General features: G+C 39.5%; 2 protein-coding genes across 2 annotated transcripts in view; both read right to left on the reverse strand.

The window, feature by feature from the left end:
• Nucleotides 1-25,003, reverse strand: part of LOC145407423 (uncharacterized) — a 583,744-nt gene that overhangs the window by 367,081 nt on the left and 191,660 nt on the right. The gene's annotated exons all lie outside the window — the stretch shown is intronic.
• Nucleotides 1-25,003, reverse strand: part of LOC145406083 (ionotropic receptor 93a-like) — a 99,934-nt gene that overhangs the window by 18,944 nt on the left and 55,987 nt on the right. The gene's annotated exons all lie outside the window — the stretch shown is intronic.

A 25,003-nucleotide genomic window follows, 5' to 3' on the forward strand; every position in this document is an offset into this window, starting at 1 on the left:
TGAGAGTGCCTTAAGAATTACACCTGATACCCAATACAATAGCAACCGTGCCTTTATAATTACCTGCTCCATCCCACAAGCGGTAACATCCACACTTTAAGGCTTTGCCAGTTTATTAACCACTTCGTATAAGTGCAAAGTCTTTAGTTCATTCTTGCTACATTAAGACAACTCTCTCTCTCTCTCTCTCTCTCTCTCTCTCTCTCTCTCTCTCTCTCTCTCTCTCTCTCTTCCGCTTGCTCATCTGAGGTCAGTCTCATTGCTCACTTGAGGTCAGTCTGTTCAGACATCTCCTGGCACTCCTGATTTACCTACAGTAGCTGTACCCTGTTGTGAGAATTGTCAATGAATTTAGTGACCTGTGAGAGTAATGTGCTAGTGTGCTGCAGTGACATGTGATAGTGCTGTGCTAGAGACCTGTGACAAGGTTGTGCTTGCGTGTTGTAGTGACCTGTGATTGTGTCGTGCTAGTGTGTTCTAGTATTTGTGTGCGTGATGGCTTCCTCTGTGGAGAGTTGTGTCCTCACTGCAAGTTTTGAGGACTACCTTGAGTTAAAGGAAGAACTTCTCAAATTAAAACTGGAGGTATAAGTTCTCAGATAGGAGAAGTCACAAATGAGGGAATTGTTGGAGATCTTGGATGAGAGAAAGGAAAAGGCTGAAGGCTGGACACTCGTTCACAAAGGTGCAACAAAGTTCATGCTTAAGAAACAACAGGAGACTAAACCACAAATGGATTCGACATGTTATTTGACGAATGTGAAGGGAAGGCATTGAGGGAAATAGAGGAAGAGGATGACGAGAGTACTTTCCATAGAAATCCTGAGATCAAGAAGGGTAAGAAAAATGTTGTCATTGTTGAAGACTCCCAGGTAAGATATCTAAACAGAGCAGTGTATACACCACTCACTGAAACATGTGTGTCTTCCGGGGGTCATGGAGGGTATGTGTTAGGAAAATTTTCAAATATCGTGAATGACAGTGGGGACAAACCCACTGTCTGCCTCAGTGTAGGAGGCAACGATACTGGTAGGCCTAGGAGTGAAGTACTATGGCAGCAGTACAAGGCTATGTTGGAGAGGGTTAGGGAGAGGGGAGGGACCCCTGTAGCAGTCGATGATTTGCCTGGGAGGAGGGGAGGGGGGAATTGCTGAGCAGGGCGATACGTTTTTATTGCCGCCTTTAAAGGTGTTGCAAAGTTGGTACAATACCTCTCATAGACGGCTAGGACAGGCTTTATGGACGGAGTGCCACGTATATTTGGGATGGGAGTCAGTAGGCGGGGAGTTAGTGTTATAACTAGAATGATAGACAAGGATCTAGATTTTTTTTTTTTTTTTTCGAATTTGATAGTAAGAAGTATAGGAAGCTGTAACAACTCAACTCTGAAACTATTATCATCAGGTTTGGTTGGATGCATCGAGACTTGCAAGGATAAGAAGAACAGTTTAGCCATTAGCGTAGACACATTCACTCAGGCACCTCAAAATGAGGAGGCGATGATAGAGGACAGAACAAACGATGATACATGAGCATGAATGACAGTAAAAAAAAAAAAAAAAAAAAAAAAAAAAAAAACATTAGTTGACTGAAGAGTTTCCCAGTTATAGACAAAATAAAAAGGTAAATCTCAAAGTAATAAACTGAAAGTGTACTTCGCGAACATCAGTAGTTTATGTAATAAAATGGATGAACTGAGGGCTTCAATTTGGACACAGATATTATACATCGCCGTTATTAGTGAAACTTGGATGAATAAAGACACTTGAGATTTTTTTGCAGAATATCGGATAAAGGTCTAAATATTTCAGTGTCAAACCGTCCGACATTAAAGTATATAGGAACACTAAAAGTGTCTGGGTTGAATTAGTAACAACAGGGAGAAATTAGTCTTTGGAGCTACAGATCTCCAAAATTTTGTGGAGCAGATCGTAAATACATTTGGGAGAAAATTAGGAAAGTGTCACAGTCCAGCTTAGTAATAATTGCAGGGGACCTAAACCTGCTAAGGATAGATTGGCAAAATCAGATGGGGGATGCAGAATCAGAGGATTTTCTTGAGGTAATACAGGATAATTTCCCTTATCAGCATATAAGGAAGTCCACCAAAGGTAATAATATACCAGATAAAGAAAACGTCATTAGCGATATAGAAGTTGGTGGGCGACTTGGTAAAAGCAATCATGAAGAAATTAAGTTCAAAATAATTTGGTTTCTCTGTTCGTCTAGATTTCGATGGATCAAGAGCTTATTATAGAACCGTAATCCATGGGGGGAATAGTTACTTTAGGGAAAGCCAGGTCAGTGGGGAACCCCACGTCATAGATGAGGGACAGGAAATGAGTGGGAATGTACGCCAGGTCACTGGGGAAGCTCAGATCATAAGTGAGGGACAAGCTATAGGTGGGAGTGTAGTTCAGGTGAAGGAGATTTACACAGATCAGGTACCAAGCAGCCGTTTGGTCAATGAGAAATATAATGAGTTAATAAATATACTGAGACCGAGATAGATATATTCCTTTAAAACTGTTTAGAACGAATGTCAAAACCAAGATAGTTAAACAAAAGATTAAAATCTCTCATAGGCAATGGAGAGGAATATATAGAAAAGTAAAAAGTGGAGAGAGAACTTACGTAACCAGTAGGGGATTTTAAATAGCAAAGTGACGAGGGATATACTGAAAACAAAGCGAGGTTATGAAATTAAGGTTCCTGGTGAATCAAAGAAAATCCCGTGTTTTTACCAAATTTACCGCACGAAAAAATAAAGATAGGATAGAACCTCTCTGAACAAAATCAGGCAACATTATCAGTGAAGATAAAGAAATGTGCTCTATCCTAAATATTATTTCGTATCAGTATCAGTATCAATATTTACCTGGTCCCTAAAGCAGCAAATATTTACGATGATTATGGGGACAATATTCTTAGTGTAACCCTTCAATGGTATTGTGTGTGTTTTGTAACGATAATTGTATCGTCGACCCTGGCAGAACCAGTAGGAAAAAAAATCATAATTTTTTTTTTAATGCCAGTTTAATGAAAATAACCATAACACATGAACTTGGAAGTATGCTTAACCTATTGAAACAGGAACATAAAAGAAAGTAAAAAGGGAACCTGTATCTGTAAATATATGAAAAATATGTTGAAAATTTTTTGGAAAAAAAAAAAAGCTTCACTTAGACAACTACAGACAAAAAACTAATAAATACAAGGGGTTAATATTTGTACGGTATATTATTTATACAACCTGCTGCCTTGTGCCTGCTGTTCAGCATGCTATCACCACCATGATCTCTAGGACAACATGACAAAATGGAACATAAATTTTGGGGACCGATAACGAGGTTGTTTCACACTCAAATTTACAGTGCACTAAACCCCACAAAATGACTAACTGACACTTGTGTTGTAAATATCTAAAGAGTGAAGGTGGATAATTTCTATGGCAATATAGTATGTATAATATTATATATAAGAGTACTGAGAAGATATATAAATAAATAATAAATATATACATATACAGTACTGTTTTGTATATTATGGTTAGGCCATTTTTAATGTGTATGAACTGAAAAGCTATTGTGATACATAATCATAGGCAACAGGGTGTAAGCAAGTCCTCTTCCTCATCCTCATTACTACTCACACTCCTAGTTTCAGGAAGATGTGGAATATATGAATCTGGTACTGAAAGTCTTTTTGCCATTTTCCAGTTTTTATATTATACTGTATTCCGTTATAATCTAACATACTCTGTTATCTGAAAAAATTTCTGGAAAAACAAAAAAACACACCCACACAATTAGTGCTGCTGGAAAAAAAAATCAGTTGCCTACATGAGGTTCATACACAGCTACAGTCACACACTTGCTTCTCACAAACCTTTGTCCTACACCAACACACACTGATACTTATCATTTTTCACATAATTGATTATTTTTATTATATAATTTTCAGATTTTACGGTCAGCAAACAAACATTCTATGTTCACATCCAAATGGTATCGTTGGGTCTAACAGACTCAAGCACCACAAAACACAATGAGGCAATTGAACCACAGAAAAGCACACCCACCCACAGCAATGTCACAGCAAAAACTGAAGATAGAAGGCACACCTATGACGTAGTACCCATAGTACCCCGGAACCAAAACAAATGGCCGTCGGCGTCGGGTCTGACAGACCCAACAATACCATTCTAGGGATAATAACCATTACTGAGGAGGACGTATTGAAAGAAATTAATAAGTTGACCACTCAAAGATCACCAGGTCTGGATGATATAATGCAAATATTATAAAAGAAACCAAAGAAGAGTTATGTCAGCCACTTTTAACGTTATTTAATGATTCTTTTAATTCAGGAGAAGTTCCAAAGGCATGGAAGACTGCAAACGCAGTGCCTACTGATGAAAAGGGCTATAAAGCAGCAGTGTCGAATTATCGTCTAATAAGCCTAACGTCAATAGTAGTTATGCTAGAGTCAATCTGGGCAAATTAGGCATAACTGAGATTGATTTAAACTCAAGCACGAAATTCAACACGGATTCAGGCAAATCGATCCTGCCTCACAAACCTGTTAATCTTCTTGGAAGTATATGACGCAGTAGATAGGGATAAAGCTTATGATATTATTTATCTGGACTTTAGTAAATCTTTTGATAGGGTCCCACACGAAAAGCTAAATAGAAAGGTTCGAGCACACGGTATAGACGGCGATATCCTAAAATGGATTGAATCCTGGCTGAAGGACGAAAGCAGAGTGTATTAATAAATGGAACAAAGTCGTATTAGCTATTAGCATTTATCAGTGAACCACAGCGATCAGTACTCAGTCCCTTGTTATTTATCATACATATTTGACCTAGGCTTAGGAATCACTAGCACTAATAGCAAATTTGTCGATGATATACAAATAGGGTGTATCATTAACTCGACTGAAGAGTGCCTTAACTTACAATAGGGCCTCAATACACTGTCCAAATGGTCTAAGAATTGGCAAATGGAATTTAGCGTTGACAAATGTAAAGTATTTAACGTAGACAAAACCACTGGAAATACTAAATACAACTGAGATAACCAAGAAATTTGTAAATCGAAATGCGAGAGAGACCTAGGAGTTATGATTAGTAAAGACCTCAAACCAAGGTAACAGTGCATTAATGCGAGAAACAAAGCAAATAGCGTCCTTGGATTTATTTTGAGATGCGTAAGCAATACGATATCTAAAGTAATATTCCCACTTAATCTAGCATTAGTAAGGCCATATTTTGACTATGCCGTGCAATTTTGGTGTCCATACTATAGAATGGATATATATTTCTTACAAGATGTACAGAGAAGAAGGACAAAAATGATACCTGATGTTCCGAACCTTTCATATGAAGGCAGACTAAAAATACCTACTCTACTCTCACTAGAAGGAGTAGAGTAAGGGGAGACTTAATTGAGGTGCTTAAGTGGATGAAGGGAATAATAAGGGAAATATTAGCTAGGTACATCAAGTGAACATACACGATACAACTAGAAGTAATGATTTCAAAGTAGATAAATCCCGTTTTAGTAAGGAAATAGGTAGAGATTGATTTGGCAGTAGAGTACTGAGCGAATGGAATAACCTACCTACTATTGTTTTTGCTGCCCATTCTACTGAGAGTTTGAAGCATAGGCAAGATAAGCATATGACAAGTAAGGGGTGGCTATAGAAAAAAATCTCATAACCAGTATAATTTAGTTTTTTTCCTTTTCATCTTACACTATGATAGTCTGTTTTTCTCCTTTCACATTTTCCTATAAAATGTCCACGCCAGTTTTTCTGTACTGCGTGGTGTTCCATCTGACTTTTTCCTGCTGGCTTCGGCTGGAGGAACATTCTTCTTTGCTATCCTTCTCTCATTCCTGTACTTCAGTTACACTTGTAGGAGCCATCTAACATGGGCCAACCGACCTACCGCAGTAATCCTTTCTTCTTTTGTTCCTCTCTCTCTCTCTCTTTCTCTCTCTGTTTGTGTGTATATATATATATATATATATATATATATATATATATATATATATTGTTACGAACAGAGAAAGATAATGTACACTTTAAGTGAGAATACTAAAAATCACTACTGTCCCGTAAAGTTCCAGGTTCAAAACAAAAGAGTTAGGTAAAATTACAAGTTAAAGTTTAATGCTCAAACTAACAACAAAACATTCAGGACTCATAAGGATAATGTAATGGCAAAAAACAGGTTAAATATATGGTTAACTGCAATAGCCTCTATTAACACGAAATTAGCAAGAGTAAATTTATCTAAGTCAGCCCTGATAAAATGAAAATACCAGATAATACTCAGTGAATGCAAGATATATTATTACAGATACAAAATATTATTAATAATGGCTGACAGTAAAACTTTACATTAAGCACAAAAACTTCACTAGGCCTACGAATTAACACCTTATGCTACACAGTACAAGAAAAAATGCAATAACAGTTATACTCAAATTACACGGCTGCTAGATGGTTGGAGACTTCCTGAGCACTCACAATAATAACAACTGTACAGGGGAGGACAGAGATGTGAACAAAATGAGGAGTAGATCTAAGTGGCAATAATGCAGAGACTGAGCTCATTATATAGGGGCCGGTAGAGCTTGATACAACTTGTAAGAAGGACGCGCAAATGAAGCCATGGGGACAAAGTGTTGACAATCCTGCTCTGAACAACAGAAAGAACGACTTACATTACTATAAGGGTAAAAGGGGGGAGTGAGGTAGAACACGCTTGTGATCAAACATGCAGCATACTGTACGTTAGAATTACACAAAGGATGATGAAATCATAGGCTATGTAACACCTCCCCACAAAGAAAAAGAAATTTACAAAGGAAATTTCTTATTACCCTAAAACAATCTGTCTAAAGTCTAGATAAGCAATCTACAATAACATTTTCTTTCCCCTTTACATGTTGTATGTCTAATGAATACTCCTGAAGAAGTAGACTCCATCTTGTCAATCTCTGATTTTTATCTTTAAACTTACTAAGGAATTTCAGTGGGTTATGATCGGTATAAATGACTATGGGGTCAAAACCAGAACACAAATAAAATGAAAAATGCTGTAAACCCAAAATCAAGGCCAAAAGCTCTTTCTCAATAGTTGAGTAGTTCTTTTGAGGTGGAGTGAACGGGGCGCAGACAAAAACTCACCACACATAAACTCACTGGACAAAAACTCACCGGACAGAAACTCACCGGACAAAAACTCACCGAAAAATATCTAAGGAGGACAAAAACTCACCGAGCAATATCTAATGAGAATAAAAACGAGTAATGATTTGAAACATGTTACGATACTTTAAAAAGACCTTCTTTTGAAACATTTGAAACATGCTTTGACACTATGAATAGGATAAAGAGGATAAAGAGGATACGACGCTTTAGAAACAGCTTTTCTTGAAACATTTGAAACATGCTTCGACACACATGTTTGAATTATCCGTTATTGTATTGGTGTTCAGGTTTCTCACATCAATATCAGTAGCAATGGAGATCATCAAAAACAACAAGGGTGGCCAAAAGCTGTGCGTTCATGGATATATGTACGTGAAGAAGATATCGAAGAATGAGTGGATACGATGGCAGTGCTGTCAACAATCAAGCCTGAAATGTAAAGGAGCCCTAACTACGGATGTAAATGTAAGGAGTTTCATTAAGGTTGTGTTTCCCTAATATAAGGAATATTTAAGGAGGTGCGAGGTTGTTTGAAAGGAATGAAGCGACTGAGTGTGGAGTGAGGCTAGATGGGGAGGAAATGGAAAATGTGAGGGTATTTAAATATTTGGGTAGTGTATTGAGTAAGGATGGAAGTTGGAAGATGAAGTGCGTGTAGTGTAGTCAGTGTAGACGGCGGCAATAGATAGATAGATAGAACTAACACTGAATTCATATATATATATTTTTTTTTCGTTTTTAGATGCAGAATCCGCGCTCCTTTGTTGATCACAACCATGAAGCAGATGAAGCCTTAGTTTCTGTCACAAAATTAAGAGCAACCCTAAAACAACAGGCAAGAGAAACTAAAGGTCGCCCAAACCAGCTGCTTGCTCAGGGATTGGAATCTGCAAGTGACGAGGTTCGTGCCCACATTGGTCAGCTGGATACATGCAGACGTGATCTTCGTCGGCAGAGGCGAGGTGCATTACCTAAAGAACCTGCAAATGTACGTGAACTAAATATTACAGATGATTGGAAACGTACATCTGGTGAACAGCCACGATGATTCCTGTTGCATGACAGTGGTGCGGATGCCTGCAACAGAGTGGTTGTATATGCTACTGATGAGTGCTTACGATTACTGTGCCGGGCCCGTACGTGGTTCATGGACGGGAACTATGCTATGGCTCCAGAAATTTTCCAGCAACTTTATGTTATTAGAGCCCCATTAGGCGAAACAGCAGTTTCTTGCGTGTATGCATTCCTGTCAGGAAAGTCACAAAATATATATGAAGAACTGCTTCAAAGTGTTGTAGATGGGTGTGAAAGGCTAGGGTTTACACCAGATCCCACAGAAATTGTACTAGATTTTGAGGAAGCTGCCATGCAAGCTGTCAGTTTTTAAACCTAGGAGTTCACTTTGTTTTGAATAACTCATTTAATGGACCAGGTTTTCAGTATTATAGTTCAAATAATCTTCTATGTTTTAAAGTTTTTAATACATAAATATACAATTTTTAAACATATCTGACATATAAAAAAACTTTCTTTTATTTCAGTGAGTTTTTGTCCTCCTTAGATATTTGCTGGTGAGTTTTTGTCCGGTGAATTATTGTCCAATGAATTATTGTCCGGTGAGTTTTTGTCCTACCCCCGGAGTGAACTTCTTACTGTAATAAGATACAGGGTGTTCAATACCCTGATCATCCTCTTGCAGCAAAACAGCCCCAGCTCCTGTATCACTTGCATCAACAGCCATCTTAAAAGGCTTAGCAAAATTTGGAGTAGCGAGCACTGGCTGACTTAATAGGATAGCTTTAAGTTTGTTGAAAGAGGATTCACAGTTATCGGTCCAGACAAATTTAACTCCCTTTTTCAGTAGGTCTGTAAGTGGTGATACAAGAGTTGAAAAGTTAAGAACAAATCTCCTGTAATAACCTACCATTCCCAAAAATCTTGTAGTTCTTTCCTACTTTTAGGTCTGGGAAGATCACTTATAACCTGAACCTTAGCTCCTGGTGGTGCAACATGTCCATCACCAATTACGTACCCAAGGTACTGAACTTTAGCTTGACCAAATTCACACTTTGACAAATTAGCTACAAGATTAGCCTGAACCAAATGCTCAAGAAATTTACTGACATGGCATAGGTGATCTTTCCAGTTGTCACTGAAGATTAATACATCATCAATATCAACAACACACCCTGCCAAACCCTCTGTTACAACATTCATGAGCTTCTGAAATGTGGCTGGTGCATTCTTCGTACCATATGGCATTACAGAACATGCAAAAGTCTTTCCTAGTGTTACAAAACATGAGATCTCCCTAGCACGTTCAGTCATAGATACTTGCCAGTATCCCTTTAACAAATCAAACTTACTTATGTACCTAGCCTTTCCGATCTTGTCTATGCAATCTTCCACGTGAGGGAGAGGGTAAGTGTCTGTTTTGGTTATCTGATTAACACGTCTGTAGTCAATGCAAAGCTGCTGTGACCCACCTGGCTTAGGGACTAGAGTGACAGGAGAACTCCACTCGCACTGACAGGGCTCAATCATCTTGTGGTCCAACAGGTAGCCAAGCTCCTTCTGGATGAGAGGAACTTTCACTGGGTTCACACGGTAAGGAGGCAATTTAATTGGCTTTGCGTCTCCAACATCGACATCATGCATCAACACAGTGGTTCTTCCTGGAGTGGCACGGAACACTTGCGGGTACTCCTGCAGTAATGCCGAAAACTCCTGCCTTTCCTCGGGAGGTAGATGAGAAAGCTTAGTCTGGAGATCATTCATGATATCAGGATTCTTTCCCAAACTATCACTCAGGCTCATGCTGCATGGGAGAACTTCACTTGCAGACTCGGGTGGAACAGCTACAGTGCAGACTGGGTTATTTTCGTTCCGCCTGTGATATAACTTTAGCATGTTGATGTGACAAAGTTGCTTGTTCTTTCTACGATCTGGTGTGGCGATGACATAGTTGACATCACTGAGTTTCTTCTCCACGAAATAAGGACCACTAAACTTGGCTTGAAGAGGTTGCCCATGCACCGGTAGCAGAATCAAAACCTGATCTCCTGGCTGAAAGTGGCGTAACCTGGACTTCTTATCATACCAAGTCTTCATCTTCTGAGCAGCTCCTAAATTCTCTCTTGCCAGCTGTAAAGCAGTGGACAGCCGTTCTTTGAACTTCATCACATACTCCAGCAGGTTGACGTCATCTTCCTCCGACAGCCAGCATTCCTTGAGTAGCTTAAGGGGTCCTCTTACTTTATGGCCAAACAGTAGTTTAAAGGGTGAGAAGCCCAGTGATTAATTTGGAGATTCTCTTGCGGCAAATACAACGAATGGAAGACTTTTATCCCAGTCTTTCTGATGTTCCAAACAGTATTTCTTGAACATCGATTTGAGTGTTTGATGATATCTCTCCAATGCTCCTTGGGTCTGGGGACGGTAAGCTGAAGACGTGATCTGGGTGATGCCCAACTCTTTCAGAGACTGCTTGAAAACATTTGACATGAAATTACTTCCCCGGTCTGACTGTACCTCCTTGGGCAGACCAAACTTGGTGAAGAACCCTAGCATTTCCTTAACCACGTTCTTTGCTGAGATATTTCTAAGTGGAATGGCTTCAGGATAACGAGTAGCCATATCAATCAGGGTCAACACATAAGAAAATCCTGAAGAAGTCTTAGGAAGAGGGCCCACAATATCCACCAACACACGGGTGAATGGCGCCTCAAAAGGAGGAATGGGAACTAGAGGTGCAACCTTTTCGGTCTGATTACACTTCCCCACAACTTGACAGGTGTGACAAGACTTACAATACCAGGAAACATCCCTGAAGATACCTGGCCAGTAGAAGTGTTTCAAAATGCGTGCCACTGTCTTCCTCACTCCAAGGTGTCCTGCCAAGCTGGAATCATGAGCCACTCTAATGATATCCTGCCTACAAACACGAGGGATGACAACTTGATGTACAACCTCCCACTCACAGTCGGCTGATGCTGTTGGGGGTCTCCACTTCCTCATAAGTACTCCTGACTTTATATAATAACAAGTAGAAGCACCAGCTGACTCTTCCTCACTGCAAGCAGAGTTAGCTAGACCTTTCAACTCAGGGTCAGCAACCTGCAACTCAACCAACTCTTGACGAGACAAATTATCAACACTACGGGGTACTGCCTCATCTGGTGAGTGGTCCAAATTAGCAAGAAAAGTGTCAGCTAGGATAACATCATCATCATCATTATCCTCTACATCACCAGTAACTTTAGACTTAGCCCTAGTGACAGCACATGGCAGGGAACACATCAGGGACATCACAATCCTGGGTCGTAGCCACTGGCTCACTAGACAACTGAGGAGCTGGACACACTTGACTTCCACCAATATCATTTCCAAGTAAGAAAGTTACACCTGACACTGGGAGTGTCTCAAACAACCCAACCATAACAGAACCATTAACAAAACCAGACTCTAAATTCACTCTGCACAGAGGGACAGAGAAGTAATTATTCTCTACACCTTGTAGGATTACAGTTTCATCAGAGGAATTAACATTAGAGCCTAGAACACTGGTCAGCATAAGGGATTGGCAAGCACCTGTATCACGATATATTTTAACTGACTTCCTGTCATTACTGTCCAGAGGACTGACAAAACCATCAGACAGGAAATTAGCACATGAACTCTTGAGAGTGTCACCCACGTTACTGCTCAAAAGAGGAGCTCCATCATGAGAATTTAAGTTACCCCTCAAAGCAGGTTCAGTTAACTCAGTTAAAGAATTCTGGGAACTCTCAAGGGTGGACACTAGACCAAATGACTGAATATTTAAAGACTCCTTTTTGTTCACATCACGCTGTCTCCTGAAACATTTCTCCGTAGTATGACCAAGCTTACTACAATAAGTACATTTACTTTTCTGAAATCTAGAGGTGAAGCTGGTATTTACTTCCTGAGAAACATCATCTTTATTCTCTTTCCTGTTACCTGTACTCTGAGTAGAGGCAACGTACTTACTCTCAGCTTTCCCTTTTTCTTTAGAATATCTCTTGTGAGTGAGAACATATTCATCAGCTAAAACTGCAGCATCAGACAAATTATCTATTCTTCTTTCATCAAGATATAGGCTTACATCTTTATTAACACACCTTTTGAAGTCCTCCAGTAAAATCATCTGCTTAAATTTGTCAAAATCAGAATCCACATTCTTAGAATTTAACCACTGCTCTAACAGATCTTCTTTGATTTTTGCATACTCAACATGGGACTGCTTATCTTGCTTATAAGTTGTCCTAAATTTTACTCTATAGGCTTCAGGAACAAGCTCATAGGCCTTAAGAATCAAGCTCTTAACTACATCATAATTATCAGATTGATCCTGAGGCAAAGATGCATAAGTTACTTGAGCTTTACCGGTGAGAACAGTTTGAAGGAGTACTGGCCAATACTTTTTGGGCCAATTAAAACCTGTAGCTACCCTCTCAAACAACTGAAAATACTTTGTTAAATCAGATTCATTAAAAGGAGGGACAAGTTTAACATTTTTAGCCACATCAAAATCATCAGAGCTAGATGATCCAGTTCCACCTTGTTTCATGCGATACTCATGGTCTGCCTGAATCCTAGCAAGTTCAACTTGTGCCTCAGCCTCCTTAGCTTTTGCTTGAAATTCAGCCTCCTTAGCACGAGCCTCCTGCAGGGCTAGCTGTAACTTAGCTAATTCAATCTGCGTTTGCTCATTTGGAGGAGTTACATTAAACAAGCTTTCATTAATCATGTCAACAATTTGATCTTTAGAATGATGAGAGCGAACAGCAATTCCCAATTGTTGAGCAACAAGCTTAAGTTCATTCTTTGTTCTATTTTCTACATCACACACTGTTTGCACATTTGACAAAAAATCTTTGGCTTCATCAAGTGTAGTAATAGTAGACATCATGAATAAATCAGTCACAAAATATCAAGCAATATCCTTATGATAATATCCTGAATATCCTGATAAGAGGTCGCCAAATTTATGTTACGGAACAGAGAATACCGTCCCGTAAAGTTCCAGGTTCAAAACAAAAGAGTTAGGTAAAATTACAAGTTAAAGTTTAATGCTCAAACTAACAACAAAACATTCAGGACTCATAAGGATAATGTAATGGCAAAAAACAGGTTAAATATATGGTTAACTGCAACAGCCTCTATTAACACGAAATTAGCATGAGTAAATTTATCTAAGTCAGCCCTAATAAAATGAAAATACCAGATAATACTCAGTGAATGCAAGATATATTATTACAGATACAAAATATTATTAATAATGGCTGACAGTAAAACTTTACATTAAAGTCTAAAACCTCACTAGGTCTACGAATTAACACCTTATGCTACACAGTACAAGAAAAAATGCAATAACAGTTATACTCAAATTACACGGCTGCTAGATGGTTGGAGACTTCCTGAGCACTCACAATAATAACAACTGTACAGGGGAGGACAGAGATGTGAACAAAATGAGGAGTAGATCTAAGTGGCAATAATGCAGAGACTGAGCTCATTATATAGGGGCCGGTAGAGCTTGATACAACTTGTAAGAAGGTCGCGCAAATGAAGCCATGGGGACAAAGAGTTGACAATCCTGCTCTGAACAACAGAAAGAACGACTTACTTTACTATAAGGGTAGAAGGGGGGAGTGAGGTAGAACACGCTCGTGATCAAACATGCATCATACTGTACGTTAGAATTACACAAAGGATGATGAAATCATAGGCTATGTAACAATATATATTATATATATATATATATATCTATATATATATATATATCTATATATCTATATATATATATATCTATATATATATATATATATATATATATATATATATATATATATATATATATATATATTAAGAGAAACCTTTCGCGTTACTGAAGTCAGATAACCTATCAATTTACTTCACGATTCAAGAAGCTAACGTATGGAAAGTTTGGATGCATATTACGGACTCACGTTGTGTGTGTCGATCTAATAACTCAGATGCCTTGGGATTCTTGATTTCACAACTCCGTGACTTACTCAGATAAAGATTATACCCATACACTCCTGTGGATTTTGTTTTATAGAGAATAAGTAATATTTTTACACAAAGATATACCTGCGGAAGGGGGAATACTGCATTTCTATGTAAACACACTTTACTAGCGTGCCTACAGCACTATGGAACGTCTGTAACCGACAGGACCTAAATATTTCAGCAAGATTTCCGACTAATAGTGCATGTGGAACTATTTTCAACACAAGAACCTATTACCACCTTGGACATATTCGCTCAGAATAATGACCTATCCTCATAGGCCTATTGTCCCTTTACCCACCCAACCACCTACACACCCTCTCATCTTCGCACATACCCACAATGTCATTCAGTATTATCTATCTATAATATATATCTATTGCCAGACGCTTTAATCCCGTAAGGGGTAGCCACAAATAAATCTCCTCCATGTCGCCCTGCTCCCCGCCATTTCATTGTCCTGCTTCCAGCTCACACCCCCCCTCTCTCATATACCTCTCCACTCCATCCCTCCATCTCATCCTTGCCCCCCCCCTCTCTCCCCTCCACTTCACTCACATACACTCTCCTTGTCAGTCTCTCGCTCTCCATCCTCTTCACATGGCCAAACCATCTCAGTGTATATCTACTAACGCTTCCTATCACATCCACATCCACAACACAACGCTTCTTCACTTCCTCATTTGTTTGACTCCACATGCTCCTCTGAAATAACTAATTTCCACTGCTCTCACTCTTGACTTCTGTCCCTCCAGCAAGGTCCAAGCTTCACTTCCATACGTTGGAGCTGGGATCACAATACTGTCATGTAGTAACTTTTTCACTTCCATGCTCACTTCCCTGTTTCTTATCACTGCTTTCAAGGAACCAGGAACCTTTCTTCTTTGTTGTATCCTTTCAAGCACTTCACCTTTAAACTTCCATCCTTAATCATCACACTACACAAGTACTTAAATACACTCACATTTTCCATTTCCTCCTCATCCAACCCAACTGTACATTTACTGATTTCACTTCTATCGAAGATCATATCTATACTCTTCCCCACATTCACCTTTAGATTTCTTTTCTTACACACTCCCCCAAACTCATCCACCAAGCCTTGCAGCTCCCCTTCGTCTTCACTTAACAGCACAGTATCATCTCCAAACAACAGTATAGGGAGTTTCCAAACACTGCCCTCTCTCTTAGGTCAGCTCCAACATCCACTGTCCTACCTTGTATCTCTTTTATAACCCCATCCATATACAGATTGAACAACCATGGATATATGACTCATCCTTGTTTCAATCCAACCTTCAAAGAGAAAAATTCACTTAGTTCACCATCCACATGCACTGCAGCCTTAGCACCATCATACATACTCATCACAGCATTCAACAGCTTCACATCTACTCCATATATTCTTAACACTTTCCACAATCCTTGTCTATCCATCCTGTCATATGCTTTCTCCATATCCATGAAGGCCACATGCAACTTCTTTCTCTTCTCTAGAAACTTTTCCACTAAAGCAGTAAGAATGAATATCTGATCTACACAACCTCTTCCCTCCCTGAAACCTCCCTGTTCTTCTCCAATTAATTCCTCTGTTATCTCCCTAACTCTGTCAATAAGTATCCAACCATATACTTTTCCTATTACACTAAGAATGCAAATGCCCCTGTGATTACCACACAATTCTTTTTCCCCTTTTACTTTGTACAGGGGAATAATTATACCTGACTTCTAGTCCTCCGGGACTCTATCTTCCTCCCAGGCCAATCTGCACATCTTCCACATCCATTCTACTAATCTCTCCCCAATGCTTCAGCATTTCACCACACACTGCATCAGTTCCTGGGGTTTTCCCCATTTTGACTTTCTTCAATGCTTCTATGACTTCCATCCTACTGGTTTCTTCTTCTCTTCTCACATACCTCCTTCTCCCAGCCATTCCCCAGCTACTTATATTCGCATTACTTTCATTCTCTACGTTCAACAATTCCTTAATAAAGCTTCACTCCATCTGCTCACTTTTTCTCCTTTCTCCACTAGTAATCTAAAATTTTTATCTTTCACTCCCCAACTAACTTCTTTGGGACCCTGTCGAACTCCCTTTACTTCTTTTCAGAACATTTTCTTACATTCCCTCCACTTTACACTCAAGGTCCTTCCAAACTCCTCATCGACTCTCTTCTTACCCTCTCTTAATAATCTTTTCACCTCTCCCTTCCTCTCTATATAACTCTCTCTTCCGTCTTTCAACTTCTTCCACGCCCCTGTTTCTCATCTACTCACTATGTGCATCCTTCTTTTGTGCCACAGCCTCTCTCACTTCTTCATTCCACCAAGCTGTTCCCTGCACCCCCTTTCGTCTTCTCTTCACCCAACACATCACCTCACATGTTGCACAGATTTCTTCTGTTACATCTGCTCCAATCCATATTTAAGCAATCGCTCCTCCACTTCCCTCTTATATTCTTCCATTTGTTCATCCTCTTTTAACATTTTCACTTTCCTTGTATGAACTACTTCCTCCTGTCCTTCCCTTTTTCTATTTCTTCATTTCATTTGGGCTTTGATTCTAACCACTACCAAGTGGTGGTCAGAAAGTCCATTCTCCCAACCTCTATATACTCTTGCATCCATTACACCTCATCCTTTCATCCACACACACTTAATCGATCATTGCCTTCCGTACATTCAGTTCACGACCCACCCTACTCATCACTCGCCATGTATATGTGTGGATCATTTTGTGCCGGAAGAGGGTACTAGTTATCACCAACCCCCTCCCGGCACAAATATCAACTAAAGCACTGCCATTCTCACCCATCTCTGCAGGCATAGCCCGCTCACCAACTTCTACATCCACCTTCACATTCCCTACTTTTCCATCCATATCTCCAATCAAAAACACTCTCTCATTCCTTTCAAACTTTTGCATGCATACTTCCACATTTGTCCAGAACTCTTCTCTCACTATGCTTGCACGATTTTGCGTTGGTGCATACACGCACACAATCGCCCACATTTGTAGTGTAACTTTCAATCTTACCCACACAATCCTTGAGCCAACCGATCCATATTCTCTTATATTCTCCTTTCAGCTGTTACCCACAACAATACATACTCCTTCCTTTGCCCTTTCATTCTCACCTACTCCCGCGCATATACCCCATCCATACTCCCATTCCCTCACACTCTCACCTCACCATTTAGTTTCAGTTAATCCACATACATCCACTTTCGCACCCTCAAGCACCTGGACATTCTCCCTTTCTTTCATCTCATCATTTGCACCCCTTGCATTTCATGTAGCTATCCCTACCATGTCCTTTGTTCGGTCCTTTGTCGTCACCTTTTACTCAGTCCTGGTCCGAGGCTTCTTGTTCGTATTTTTAGTTGTTTTCCGGGGAGGGGCACTATCCCTCCACCAACCCACTTGTTGTCACGTAGGGAGCACGTGTTGGTTTGTTACAAGGTTACCACCCAGTGTTGTAAATGCTTTCCTGGTTCACAGAAAATTATTTGGCTTACCACTCAATGTATGGAGCTACCCTAAAAAAACAGAGTACCACTACACTGAGTGGGTGGATGACGGGCACCCCCATCTACCACCTACCACGTACCACACTCTTATTATATGTCAAAGAAATAAGAAGACATTTGCCTGTCTTTGGCCTTGTCCTCCATGTAGCCACCCATCCACCCGATTTAAACAAGCCAACAACCCATTCCCACTTGCTTTGTCCACCCGTGCCACTCAGCCTGCCTGTCAGACTATCATCTTGCATCAACCAAACTTCCCACCTAGCCACAAACCTACCATACCTATTTATCATGCAGCGCCAGATGAATGACCCTCAATTTTACACATGCGGACACACACACACACACACACACACACACACACAGAGGAGAGGAAGGGAGGCACAGCTGCTTACATTATAGATGTCAATCTTGCAGCTTAACTCAGTTTAAGGACAGAAAATTGCGCTCATTACAGAGAGACTGATAAAGCGTTAGATATACAGTAGGTTTCATCCTGGCTACCTGCAGAAGATTTTATGCGTTTCGGGAAAAATATCGTGATCAACCAAGTTAAATACGGATTTTCCTTTGGCTGAGAACAGACAAGTTTGTCCATCACAAGAGAACGTTTAACCCGCCCCATCCCGACGTTTTCTGGGCAGTGGTACGCTCCAGTCCCGACATTTTTGGACCTTTTTTTGGGGGGGCTCAAACATCCGCTTTTGGTGAGAAACATCAAAAATTCATAGAGAAATCGCTCACCTGAGGTTTAATACTCGATCCACGTAGGAGTACCTCCTTACCTTACAGGGTTTTCTATCAGGCTGGCTGCAAAGAAAACGAGTTCTGTGGGAGGATAACTATTCTACACCACTCATAAACGGTATTTATTTATTTGGTACGAATTTATATGTAGTATGAGAGCATATTGGTTTTCAAACGGTAATATAGGCATTATAAGCATTGTTTCACTCACTAACTCATCACCATTCCTGACCTTTTTTTGCCACATTACCTGATCATCATTTCTGACTGTTTCTTCCTCTAATGTTTGTCCTCCACATTGTCATCGATTGGGGAATCACTCTGGCCCTGAATTTCGTACTGTGGCATGACATGGCTTTACTGGCCAGGTCACTGATAACAGGTGAATTGCTGAGAAAAGGTCATGCAGGGGGGGAAGAGGTCATGCTGGATAAGGCATTGTCCCTGCCTGGCATCTTGTAGAGGAAGGTGTCCCGTGTATATGTGCCAAAAATCACTCGCGAAAATTGAAAATTGTGCAAATTAGGGACCTTGCAATGTCCTTGCAATGTTGCCGCATTAATTTACGTCTCCGGGATATGAGTGCACATCATGTGAGGACGTGAATTCACGTCTCCGGGACGGGGCGGGTTAATCTGACATTTTTTTTTGGGGGGGGGGGGTTGCGCCAGTTGACTTGTCATATCTCCAGCTAGGCTGCATAATTTCTGGTAAATGACTTATTCTCCTCGGTTTGACATCTGCAGACTTTTGGTTAACGCCAGATTATTTTTCTCACTAATTGGATATCCCTTTCTTGACATGGGACAAATTACTATTTCTGCTTTCTACTAAATCTGCAGTATTTCTCTTGTAATTCAGTATTATTCCGATAGCTGTCCTTATAATATAGCTAATACAGCCCGTACATCAGAGTACAAGGCATGTTCTAGTGTTTAAAGGGAGTAACAGTCATTACATCAACATGTATGTTTTCTATGAAGCATGGCCTCTTTTTCCCTGCCCTTCCCTCCACTTGTCCGTCTCAACCTCATTTCTCCAAATCACACAGGTAGTACAAACAACTCTCCCTCCCACAGCTGGTAACAAATGATTGCTTCGAATTTATGCACTCATTGTGTTGCGAGTTCAAACCTAGTGGAAGTCGGGGAATGGAACCAAATGCACAATCGTCTCACTTACCAGGCTTTGTAAATAAGAAAAATACATTAAACAACATGAATGATATATTCGTTTTACATTAAACAACATGAATGATATATTCGTTTTATCAGAGTCAATTCTTCAGAGTAGCTATTACTAGGGACACTAATGAAGAAAGAGACTGGTCAGCTTTTCACTAATGGGTCGGCCACATGGCGCCATTATCGTGCAAACGCCTCTCAACCCGGGTGCTGGCTGACTAGATTCGTCTAAAAACACATCTCATCACCTACAGTAATACATGATTGGCTGATAATTGTCACTTCAATTGCAGTATAGATGATTAATTTGAGCTGCTGAAGATTTTCGTTTTAATATTCATCTCTACATACGGATATTACTTCAAAGTTAAATACCAAGATAATCGGCGACTTACAATGCTGACTAACCAGACTGTTGGTCACAGCTAAACAGTTTTTTTTTTTTTACATGTGTTGTTTGACTTTATTAATGGTTGGTTGTGCTGCATTTGGGTGCAGAAACACTCTTGGACCTTCTGTGCATATTTTCCGACTAGTTGTGACTCACTAAGAAGGAAACTCTGGGAAATCAAGGTGAAGAGAGCAAACTGGTCTGCAAATGAGCATCATGGGCTTTGTCAGATAAACTTTATTATTTTATATGTATTTGGTCCATTAATGAAAGGACTTGTTATACCATAAGTATAAACTGAAAATGGCAGTGTGAGGATACAGGAAGTTTTTATAAATAAAATGGAAATAAAGTAGGTTATATACTGGATCACGTGTTTAGCGCCTCTAACTTTCACACTTTCCTTTTTACTCAATAAACTATGAAGAGTCTGGTAGATGAGAGAAAATCTTTGCATTAATCTAAGACATTGTATACTACTGTATACATCTAAGGAATTTTAAAGTTGGCTGTATGTATAGGGCAAGGCTAAAATGTGAAAAAATTTAGAGAAAATTTTTACATGGTTAGTGATTGATCGTAGGTCCTTATATACAATAATAAAAAATATATGTAACTGGTGATGCCTTCTTTTGTTGACTACATTAGTTATTAGAAAGGAATTCTATTGTATCCATCCACTGCTGTACTAGAACTCCATTCGAAAGCAGAAGCAATATTCAAGACTGGTGCTGATTTTATTCAGAATAGCTCATCAGAAAGGGAAAACCCAAGTGAAGATGTACTGCATATAATTTTAATTAATGTAATAATTCTCAAAGTGCCATAAAGTTACCAACCCATTATTAACATATTTTAATCAAAGAAATCACTCATAAAACACACACACACACACACACACACACACACACACACAATTAAAACGAAACTGCCTTTGGCCGAGTGCTTCAACCCCCCACCCAGCACACCACTTTTTTTTGGGGGGAGGGGGGGTGAAAATATGCATATTTCTCAGTGTGATATTTTTTTAGTCCTCTGCTTGGTAGGCAGTCATTTGGTGAAATTTCTCGCGCTTCATTACGAGTACAGGATGGGTTTACGAGGCAAAAAATTGCATTGGCAGGTGCACCAGATGTTTCTCTTGAATTTGACAGGGAAAAACTCGATTATCGAAATTTGAAAAAAAAAAAAAGTTACCGGGGCCAGCCACTGGGTCCTGACGATTTCCGGATCCACTGCCACTGAGGGGTTTCAACCCCCCACCCAGCCCAGGGCTTTTGAACGATTTTGATGAAAAACGATAGGCTTCCAGAGTTTATGTATATCTACCTTTTTTTTTTTTTTTTTTAATCCTTTTAAGAACGATTGGTGCAAAATTGTGACCTGTACAGTACAGTGCAGACAAACAAAAAAATAGACAGACAGACAACATACGGAACTGACCAATATGCTTGTCGAATCGATAGATTCCGGCAAGCACTAATTAAAAAGACCAAAAATATTAAGAGCAGTGCCTGCATTACATTCATCAGAACACAGTATATGCATCACCAAATACAACACTTGTATTTAAGGAATATTTGCATATATAGTAAATATTTGATGAACGCAAAACCTACATACTTTATCGGAGCTAGAACAATTTTTGTGTATATATGAGATTTCTACTGTACAACTCCAAACATGGCACTTATAGTCATCTGTGATAGTAACGCAGATTAGGTTGAACAAATACAGTGTTTTGTATATGAAACCCACATACTGAGGTAGACCTACAAGGTGAGGGTCCATACTCTTTAGACTGTATGTTATGAAACAGATCATTCTGTACTGCATTATATTTAATTTATTCTTATCAACACACTGTGGGATGGATGTTTTGTTCCGTGATGAAACTATATGAATATATGTATTTCCTGACAAGTCCTCACATTTGTAATTGACAGTGATGCTTTCATATCTCAGGTTAAGAAACTTGCAAATACGTTAACCACATTAGATCAATGATGACGCTGCATTGGGTAGAATATGTACTGTGACTGGAATATTATACAGTAATGTATACTATATATATATATATATATATATATATATATATATATATATATATATATACACAGTGTAATATTTTATATGGATACACTTATATGTTCACAATTTGGTCTGTGATACTGTAGGTTATAACATTTTATAAAATGCATACAGTAAACTTTCAATTATCCATCATTGAAATATCTGGTACTTTTTGAAAGCCTCTGTTAAAACAATATTCGGTGAATTTAGGCAATGTCCAGTACAGAAACGAGAAGCAGTCAGCCTTCCAATGTCTCTCGGGACCCAATCGGTGCATAGGCAGACCCCACAACACACCAGCCAATCACAATGCACTACTGGAGCAGCCAACCAGGTGTCTCAGTCTCTTCCGTGGACGTCACACAGTGAAGACGTATCTGTGCACTCTGATATTGTGACCCACACAGTGGCTAAGCCCTAGTGTTGTGATTTAGTCCTGTGGCCTCCCTTGCCTTGCTCATTACTACTGTGCTGTGACTAACCTTGTAGCCCCTCAGTGCTCTGTGCCCTAGTGCTGTGACTACTGTATAGCGAGGATGTACTGTAACTGTGCGTACCTACCCTCCATTGATGCCGATGCTGGGTGAGAACAGTATGATTATGACTGAACTGTGTACTATATTATTGTAGTATGTGTACTCTGTGAATGCAGTAATGTATTTTCATGCCTAATTTTAATCTTTTACTCAGGGGTAATATTGTGGGAAAGTTTCTAGGTTGACATTCAGAGGAAAACTGATTGGGAGTACTTTGCAATATCCAGCATTCAGCAATATCCGGCATGGGGGGTTGGATGAATTATGCCAGATAATTGAAGTTAAATCTGAATCATTAGTATTAAGGTTTTGTCATCGCTGAAATGCTTAATATGCAGCCTTTTCCCAAACCTTAGGGAATATAATATTGAGAGAGAGAGAGAGAGAGAGAGAGAGAGAGAGAGAGAGAGAGAGAGTACTGCATAGGTGAATTCTTATCTTTGTGGTACTGTAGCTGAATGAAATATCCACTGCAGTAAAACAGTAATGCACTATGAGGTAACTGCAGTATGGTATAATGTTACTGAACACCATATTTCCTAAATTAATGTTCATTCTTATGTTGTGAATATTTATAAGAAATACAAGTCTCTTCTAATCCACACAGGGAGGTAAGCCTAGATAATATGCCAATGGAAACCACATTATCACAATTATGGATACCTAGAATATTCTTTTAAATTCAACCAAATTCTATCAGTCTTAAAAACTCCAGGCAAAAAAGTAAACACTGCTGGTGTTAATTAAGCATCGTTTAGCATGAAATATGCCTAGCTGAAGTGTACAGAAAAATCTCATTTTTATACAGCTGTACATAATAACCTGCCACGTCCCAGTAGATACTTCACCAATGACCCCCCCCCCAATCCCGGCAGATTTTCAAAAAGTTTTTATTTTTTTGGTCACACCTCTGCTTCTTATGGGAAACATTGGAAAATACCAACAAAAGTGCTCACCTGAGCTTATAAGTGCACTATACAAGTATCCCTCCGAACACCTCGTACCGTCTTCTCTGGGTGCGTGCTGCTGCTCTTACGTTTTCTATGGTAGGTGTAACTACTGCAAACCACTCAGAATAGGTAGATATTTGTTCATTTGGTACGAACCTATATGTAGTACAAGAATATAATGATTTTGACACACTAATATATGTGGTATAAGCATTGTTTCACTCACCAAACATCAACATACCGCACCTTCCTTGGCGACATTAACTCATCACTTCTGCTCGTTTCTTCCTCCGGCGCCACGTAATCTTTGTCCTCCAAACTGTCATCTATTGGGGAATCACTTTTGCCTGTGAAGGCATCAAGGGCGGCTTGAATTTTGTCGTTGGAGAGATCGCAGCACGACATGCCTTTACTGGCCAAGTCACTGCTAACAAGTGAGCTGCCGAGACAATCACACGGGGTCGGGGAGTGTCGCCGCTTGGTGGCAGGTAGAGGAAGGTCTACCGCATATGCCTACCGAAAATCACTCTCGAAACTTGAAAAATGTGCAAATGATGGACCTTGTAATTGCAGAACGTAATGGTCCGTTGTCAGGTCCCAGTGTGAAAAAAAGTTGTGATGTACCAATACGTCGATGGGACGTGGCTGGTTAAGAAATCACCACTTGTGCATGCACAGAATAACAGAAGTTCGAAAACGTGCCATAAAATCTGAACCATAGTTAAATGACCTTGTGTTATCTGGCAGCGATCACTAATCTATATACTAACTTGAGTGGAGCCCAGCAAATATCCATTCACTGCACCAACATGGTGATTGCCCAGTCTCTCTCTCTCTCTCTCTCTCTCTCTCTCTCTCTAGGGCATTGGTTCTTTAATAACTTTCTTTGAAGGTCCAGTCATACAAAATTCCTGTGACAGAGATACAAATGAAAACCTTTACTGGAATATACAGGATGTCACTCTTGGTGATATTTGGGTTGATTTAGAGCAAAACAGTTTCATAAACATGGGTCCAATCATCAACTATTAATGGGCTACAGTTACTAATTAACCCTTGGATAAGTTACCAGGGAGACCAAAAGATCATCAGTAACTGTAGTTCCGAAACTGAAAGTAACAAGAAATGGGCCCTATTTCGAGATAGTATTCTTAAAGAAAATTTTAAGCAGATGACGTTATAAAATGCTAAGTATTCCAGCCATATTGTAAAAGAAATTCAACCATAAATCCAAAGTATTAAAATTCTTGCATAAGATGTAGATAACATATATTCAGAGAAGGAACTGAGGTCCACATCAACACT

Source organism: Coenobita brevimanus, chromosome 8 (assembly GCF_032717465.1).
Source record: "Coenobita brevimanus isolate Jiangsu-jjx chromosome 8, ASM3271746v2, whole genome shotgun sequence".
NCBI classification, from domain to species: domain Eukaryota; kingdom Metazoa; phylum Arthropoda; class Malacostraca; order Decapoda; family Coenobitidae; genus Coenobita; species Coenobita brevimanus.